General features: G+C 47.2%; 1 long non-coding RNA gene across 1 annotated transcript; it reads right to left on the bottom strand.

Annotated features, from left to right (window-relative positions):
* Positions 1 to 717: 717 nt before the first annotated feature.
* LOC127318606 (uncharacterized) lies at positions 718 to 1,385 on the bottom strand. The gene is made up of 2 exons (XR_007862020.2): positions 1,290 to 1,385; positions 718 to 1,203 (listed from the first exon to the last, which is right to left on the bottom strand). It is a non-coding gene; the product is annotated as an uncharacterized lncRNA (long non-coding RNA).
* Positions 1,386 to 7,130: the final 5,745 nt, after the last annotated feature.

Here is a 7,130-nt window from a genome sequence, read left to right on the forward strand (position 1 = left end):
GGGTTTTGGATCGGGAGAGATCAATCTAATACCATGTAGAAAGGTTGCTAGGGTTTGGGGGAAGCCTCTCACGGTAATACGTGGGGTTCCAGGTGTTTATATAATGGGCCAAAGGCCAAGAGTTAGAGTACAATACAATTAGGGTACACAAGTAAATAGAACTACTATACACGCTAATACATACGCTAACAGGAGCCCTGCAGAAGCGAGTTGAGGAATGCATCATTCTAGGCTTTGGTTGTAGAGGACTCGTCAAGGGGGACCAGGACTGCATTCTCTTGCTCATTGCACCATGTGTACCTCCTGCCATGAAGGTACATGTCCTTAAGCTAAAGGAATTTGGTAAAGCTTCTGAAAGCGTTGAGCAGCCCTCTGTTTATATTGTCATTATTCTTATCAGAGGCATCCAAGATCACATTGAAATCACGTACTGTACAGGGGTTCAGGAAGGTGCTAGCAAGCAGCTTGAGATCTTGGAGAAATCGGAGTTTATGCGGTGGGCGTAGCAGAATTGTTCAGAGCATTGGGCTGAACTGACGACCATATCATCAGTCCAGGCCATGATACAGTGAGTGGCAACAAAGTGTTCAGAGCATTGGGCTGAACTGACGACAATATCATCAGTCCACGCTGTAATCAGACCACCACGAGTGCCCAAAGCAGGGGAGAAAGCAAAATTAGTGAAAGCAGCACTACATGAATCAGAGACACAGCGAATAATCAACAACACCGAGCTTCGATTCTTGCATACAGACAATAGTAGAATTGACAGTTGACACTAACCAAGGAACTCACAACACCTCTTCTAGCCAGGGAGTTAAGCCCCCTGGGGTTCCACACTAACACATTGCATCTTGAGTTCTTGACACTGGGAAATGAAAACACCAAGAGAAACAAGAACTATAGAGGAATCATCTACAGTACTAAGCAACCTTGCCACTGCGGCAGGCATGCACTGGGTGCTTCGTCAGGGCTTGGATCAGTATCAGTAAGCGGAGCGTCGAAGATTTTGGCCTACTTGCCCAGCAGGTTGTAAACTTCTTCGGCAGGGTCCTCGAACTGAAGCCTCCAGGAAGCAATTTTCTCTTATATGAGCTCAAACGGGGAAGCTCGACCGGTGAATGTCGATGTCGTCTCTGGAGCGGGGGAGGTCGAATTCCATGCTCGACGACGTGTAGCGACGGCGGGGCGCGCTGGCCTCGCCTGCAGAAGGTGGAGAGGGAGGTAGAGTTGAGGTGGTGGCGCTCATCCAGAAATTTACAGTGAACAAGATGCAAATATAAGCTCACCTGTGTCTCATAGAGCAATTTGTGCGAGCGAGGTAGAGGGAGGTAGGGGGGCCATGCCCCCCTGCCCATAAGAACACTTCGCTACGTTCAACAAGGAGCCCTTGACGACGTGTAGCATGAAGATGTACACTTGAATTTTTCGTTTATATTTTTAACATTTTAAAATGTATCAAAAATGCATTTCAAAATAAAGGGACCTGAATAGCCAAAGTATCGCTCCCAAGAAAGTTGTGGATGTTAATGGGCCTAGAACCATTAATCCATAAGCGGTGTGGTATAATTTACATAATATAACGGAGCTCATTAAACAAAAAAAATCGAACGAAGTCTTGGCTTTTATAGAATATACCGTAAATTGAGAGAAGGAAACGCAACCGGGTCCTCCAACACACCGACGATAGGCCTAAAGCGACGGTTGTCTCCACTAGCATCGGGTGCTTGGACACTTGGCGCAGTGGATAGGTTGTGCTCTGTCGCGAGTCCTTCACATGTCCTCAGAGGGAGGTTGAGGGTTACCTGACACAGTGCCGGCGTCAAGCCGTAGAGTTGCTGCCCTCTAGCATAAAGGGTCGGCAGCTAAGCACAGGCCACCGAGGATAAACTCTAAGAGGTCGCAGTACCACTAAATCCCCAGCCTCCTCCATAACTGCAGAATGCGTGATCTAGCTTTCCCTTCTCCTCGCCTCCATGGCCGGCCAGAAGGGAGAGCAGGAGCGGCGAGGTCTAGCAGCCGAGAAGACCACGAAACCGCTTATTGAAGAAGACCTCTGTAGACTACTGTGGTGTCCCAACGTACCACTGCATAGTGTAGTATACAAGTCGTTGACATAACACCAATGAAACACTATTCCACTAGTATTACATCCCTTTGAGTGGTACAATAGGAACATTACGGGTCTAAGGCATATCTATATAATAACATACAGACTCTTTACAGAAGATCAACATAGCCTCCTAATTTACAATGAGGTAAGACTGCAAATAAACTCTAGAAGAACAACTTGTAGACTAACTTATTACTAGTTCTATCTATATAATACTTGGCTTGCTAGAGAGACTAGGAATGAACTCTAGCTACTTAGGTTCTAGGGTTAAGGAATTGGTCACATTCTACTAATAGTCTAGGTTTCCACCGTAGTTGATGCAGAAGTTGACTCTATTGACTTCACTGACTTATTCTTACCCTTGTGCTAGATAACTCCTCCATATTTGAGTTTTAAGGTAGCTTCTCCTTCGATGACTCCCAGTCTGAGTAGGGGGTTCAAGAGGGAACGACTGAGTATGAGGTAGTCAACAAGTTCAATAATAGAAATAGGTGCATCATGCACTAGCTGCAACCATAGACCAGAAAGTCGCAGGAAAATGCAAGTTTTCGTAATCATTTCTTCAAGAGGTTGCTTTTTTACATTCTGAAAATCTATATCCGTCAGCCTTCACCGGATGTCTAGAACTTCGTGGAGTTCCTTTCCGGCGGTGTTCGCAGTTCCAAACCTAAAACAAGGAGTGACATGCCACTATTCTATACACTCTGCAGAGGTGTGTTACTTTACCCATAAGAGAACTTATCCTTGTAGCCAACCGGACATGCAAACCCATCCACAGTCACTTGGTGTGGGACCCACTATAAGGTCCTAGCCAATCAGTTCCTTTCCTCCGACCTCGCATACCCACCCGTTATTGTAGCCATGCTGAGTTTAGGTACAGACTTCACCTTGGTCGCTTACCCCTCGGCGCATGACCCTCAGACACACCCTACAACCCCTCATAGATACACAATACCGTGGGAACAATACGGGGTTCCTCCTGCCAGTCTCAACCAGCCTCCAGTAAAGTGTACCCGTTGATATGCGAGAGGTAAAAGAACATCTGACTACTCCGTCCCAATCCAGATCTTATGGTTAACACAAGTATTACGACGCAAAAATCACTAGACGATATTTTTTTGTTAAGTCCTATGTGGATGCAACCCAATTGCAATGGAACCTCCACCACACTGATACCATGGTTCCATTCCCCACCACATATTCATATTCATAATTAGAAAATAAATATTTTGCTTTTAAATGCAGGAATGATACAAATACTATTTTGCAAGTAATTTGATAAAAAATAATCAAGTTGACACACTACAAGGGAAAGGCCTACCGCCGGCGCACCAAATTGGCCAATTGCCGGCGCACCAAAGCCCGCCGGTGCGAACGGACCGGTGATAACTGGCCACTGCCGGCGCACCGGACTGTGCGCTAGCGGTAGGTCAGCTACTGCCGGCGCACCATCCATGCTTCGCCGACAAAGGCCTAGTTCCACCGGCGCATGTGTCGCTGCGCCGGCAGTAGGGCTTCCAGCACTGGCGCATGCCATGTGCGCCGGCAGTAGGGCATTGAGGTGTGCCGGCAATACTATTCGAAAATTCAATTTTACAGCTTTTTCCCAGCATATTACAATACATATTTGACAACAGTATATATTTACAACGCAGTTCATATTTATACAGCAGCACATGCAATATGAGAAGCACATAGAGAGTCAAGTCTCATTTCGGTATCAATACACAAATACGCAAGTCTCGTTTCGGAATGTTGATTCATACAACACATGTGCATATGCAACACCGAACGACGAAGTTTCACAAAGTTAGAAGTCTCGGTACATAGTCGTCACAAGTGTCGTCATACACCTCACAATGTAGCTACTAACCTAAACTACAATCACATAGAACATGACCAACATGGTCACGATGACCATCATCACGAAGGTCATGGTCTTCATCCGGTTCCTCCTCATGTCCCTCATCTCTCCCGCTAGATAACGGGCATATCTTCCTTCCGCCTCCACCCTAGTGGGGTATTCCTTGTAGCTGTTGCCGCTGAAGCGGTGCACCTGTCTCCGACAGTCCTCCCTGTCGTCGTAGACTCCAGGAACCCTCCCATTGTAAACGACATATGTCGTCGGCATTTCCATGCACAAGACAAGTAAAACGTTAGTACCAATGCAATTAACAAGTGACAACTCAAATAAGAGACAAGTAGTATGAACTAAATAGCATGTGCCTCATACTTTGTTGGTCGAAACAAATATTAACATTCAGGGATGGGGTCAGCGAGGCCAGGTAGGATGCACAAGAGATTGATATTTGTGCCATCGCACCAGGCTCACTGGCCCCACCCCAGAGTGTACAAGTGACCAAACATTCTAATCATCGGCCAACGTGTAAGAGCAAGATCCGTATCCCGTGTTTTGTGTGTTTGATAACAACACTCGAACAATTCTAACCGTGCACAAAGTTTGTCATTGATAGGTTTGCAGGTTGCACGGTGCCCTCGCCGAACACATTATGATCAGAAGACCGAAGCGTAGTTCTTAGGCTTTCTGGTTTTGTGTGTGTGTCGCGAGGTAACAGGGTAGGAGAGGAAAAGAGGAAAAAGCTGTTTCAGCCATAGCGGTACTACCGGTACCAGGAGCGGTAGTACCGCTACCCTCTTGTACCGCCGAGATACCGCTCACGAGGTTTGCACGCGAAAATGTCCCACGAACACGATACGGTACCTTCACGGTACCTTGAGTGGTAGTACACGCTTAGAGCGGTAGTACGCCAAATGCACGTGCTAAATGCAATAAGCAGCGTTCACGGTAGTGCAGCTACGGTACCATTTCGGGTGCTTAGCAGGATCCAGTAAGGTCTGGACCCTATTGCGGTACCTCAAGCGGTACCGCGAGCGGTGGTACCGCAATGTGTCCACGTGGACAAGTTCAGTGGGGATTCGAACTCAGAGCGGTAGTACCGCTTTCAGAAGCGGTAGTACCGCTTAGGCAGAAACAGCAGGTAACGGTTGGATTTGGAGGGACCTATATAAAGGGCCCTTCTTCTCCAGCTTGCCCCAGCTCTTCTCTCTCTCTCTCCTCCATTGTTGCTGAGCTCAAAATTGAGGGGATCTCCTCATCCACCCAACCAATCTTGCTCATACTTTGAGAGGTGGTGGAGGAGACCCCGATCTATCATTCTACCGAGAGAAAGTTCACCAATTCGTGGTAGTCCTTAGTGGATCTTGGTGTTAGGGTTCCTTGGTGGAAGAGCTTCTTGGTGGAGCACTGGAAGAGCTTCTTGGTGGAGCACTGGAAGAGCTTCTTGGTGGAGCACTGGAAGAGCTTCTTGGTGGAGCATTGGAAGGGTTCCTTTGGTGGAGCATTGGAGATGGGTTCCTATGGTGGAGCAATGGAGATGTGCAGCTATGGAGTCTAGCTTGGTGATGTACTAGCTCCATAGGGTGTTGGGAGCATCCTTGTGTGTGGAAGTCGCCCCAACCTTGTGAAGGAATCACCGCCTCGACCGGTGCCTTAGTGGAAGAGGGAGAGCACCTCCGTGGAGCTCTCTCGAGGAAGAAGGTGAGGCCTTCCTTCGTGGTGTGGCCGTCTAGTCTCTTGTGTGAGACTAGCACCTCCTCAACGCAGACATACTTCCTGTTGTGGAAGAAACTGCGGTAAACAAACCTCGCCTCGCCTCCGCGCCCTCCGGTTGTCTCGCTCCTTACTCTTACTATCTTGTTGATTCCTTTACTTGTTGCACATGTCCTAGCACCATTGTAGGAACACCGCTATTGCTAAAGTTATCACCTTTACCTTCCGTTGCGCTAAAATTGAAAAAGGTTAAAACTTGCCGTAGCGCCATTCACCCCCCCTCTTGTTCGCTACGATCCATTCAAGTGGTATCAGAGCAAGGTTTTCTTGCTCGGGCTTTACCGCCTAAGAAATGGCCGAACAAGAGGTGGTTGTGAATGGAGTCCTTCCCCGTGAGCAATCATCTCCATCATCAAGTGCCGATAATACTCCGGCTACTTTGGATGACCTCAAGAAATTGGATTCATCCATTGTATCTAAATTGAAGGCTATGATGATGGAGTTGATTACTCCAAAACCAAACCCCTTCATAGATTCTAAGAGTGGTGTCAACGTTTCCCCACCACAAGTTAACTTTTTCTTTGTGTTGAGGTTGTTGAGCAATCAACAAATTCACATCAGGAAAAGGATCTTGAGAATGTTGACACCTCATCAAAGGGGAAGGATGAATCTTCGGTTGCGGGACAATTAATAGATATTCATGCGGTGTTCTCACCAAGTGATTGTGCCTTAAAATTCCCAATACCCATGCCATGCATTTTGCCTCATGGTTCTCCACCTCTACTACTGGATTATAATCGGTTTGGTGATTGGAAATTCTTAATGTGTTCCCATATGCGCAGTGCTTTCACCGAGTTGTGGCGTATCATTGAGGAAGGCTATTCACCACGAGACCGAATGAACTTGACAAGAAGAGAAGTGGTGGACAACCAACTCAACGCCATCGCCATCAACATGATCCACTTGGCCATTACTCCCAAGGATCGCGCTCATATCCGCTCGCTCAAGACCGCCAAGGAAGCTTGGGACAAACTTGACATGCTCTTCCTCGAACATGTGAACATCCAAAGCTCTTGCTTAAATGAAGTGAACAACATGGCCATGACGAAGTCAATGGCCATATCTAAGAAGAATGCGGAAGACCATGTTGCTCACCCACACTCTACCCGCAAGCTTGACTTTGCATTGTATCGTGAACACATGGCCCCTATCACTAAGAGTTTTTGGTAGGGAATCAAGAGACGAAGCTCAAGATCATCTTGCTACAATTGTGGTGACAAAAGGCATCTTGTTGCGGAATGTATCTATGAGAGAAGAGATGAACATGATGGAAAGCTCGTTCGCAAGAGCGGGTGTAGACCTCTTCCCAAAGGGCTCCCCAAGCTATCCCCCAACAACGAGGTCACCAAGATCTCCTCCACCGAGAAGCCTAGAACTAATATGCTT

This window comes from Lolium perenne, chromosome 7, assembly GCF_019359855.2.
Source record: "Lolium perenne isolate Kyuss_39 chromosome 7, Kyuss_2.0, whole genome shotgun sequence".
Classification (NCBI taxonomy): domain Eukaryota; kingdom Viridiplantae; phylum Streptophyta; class Magnoliopsida; order Poales; family Poaceae; genus Lolium; species Lolium perenne.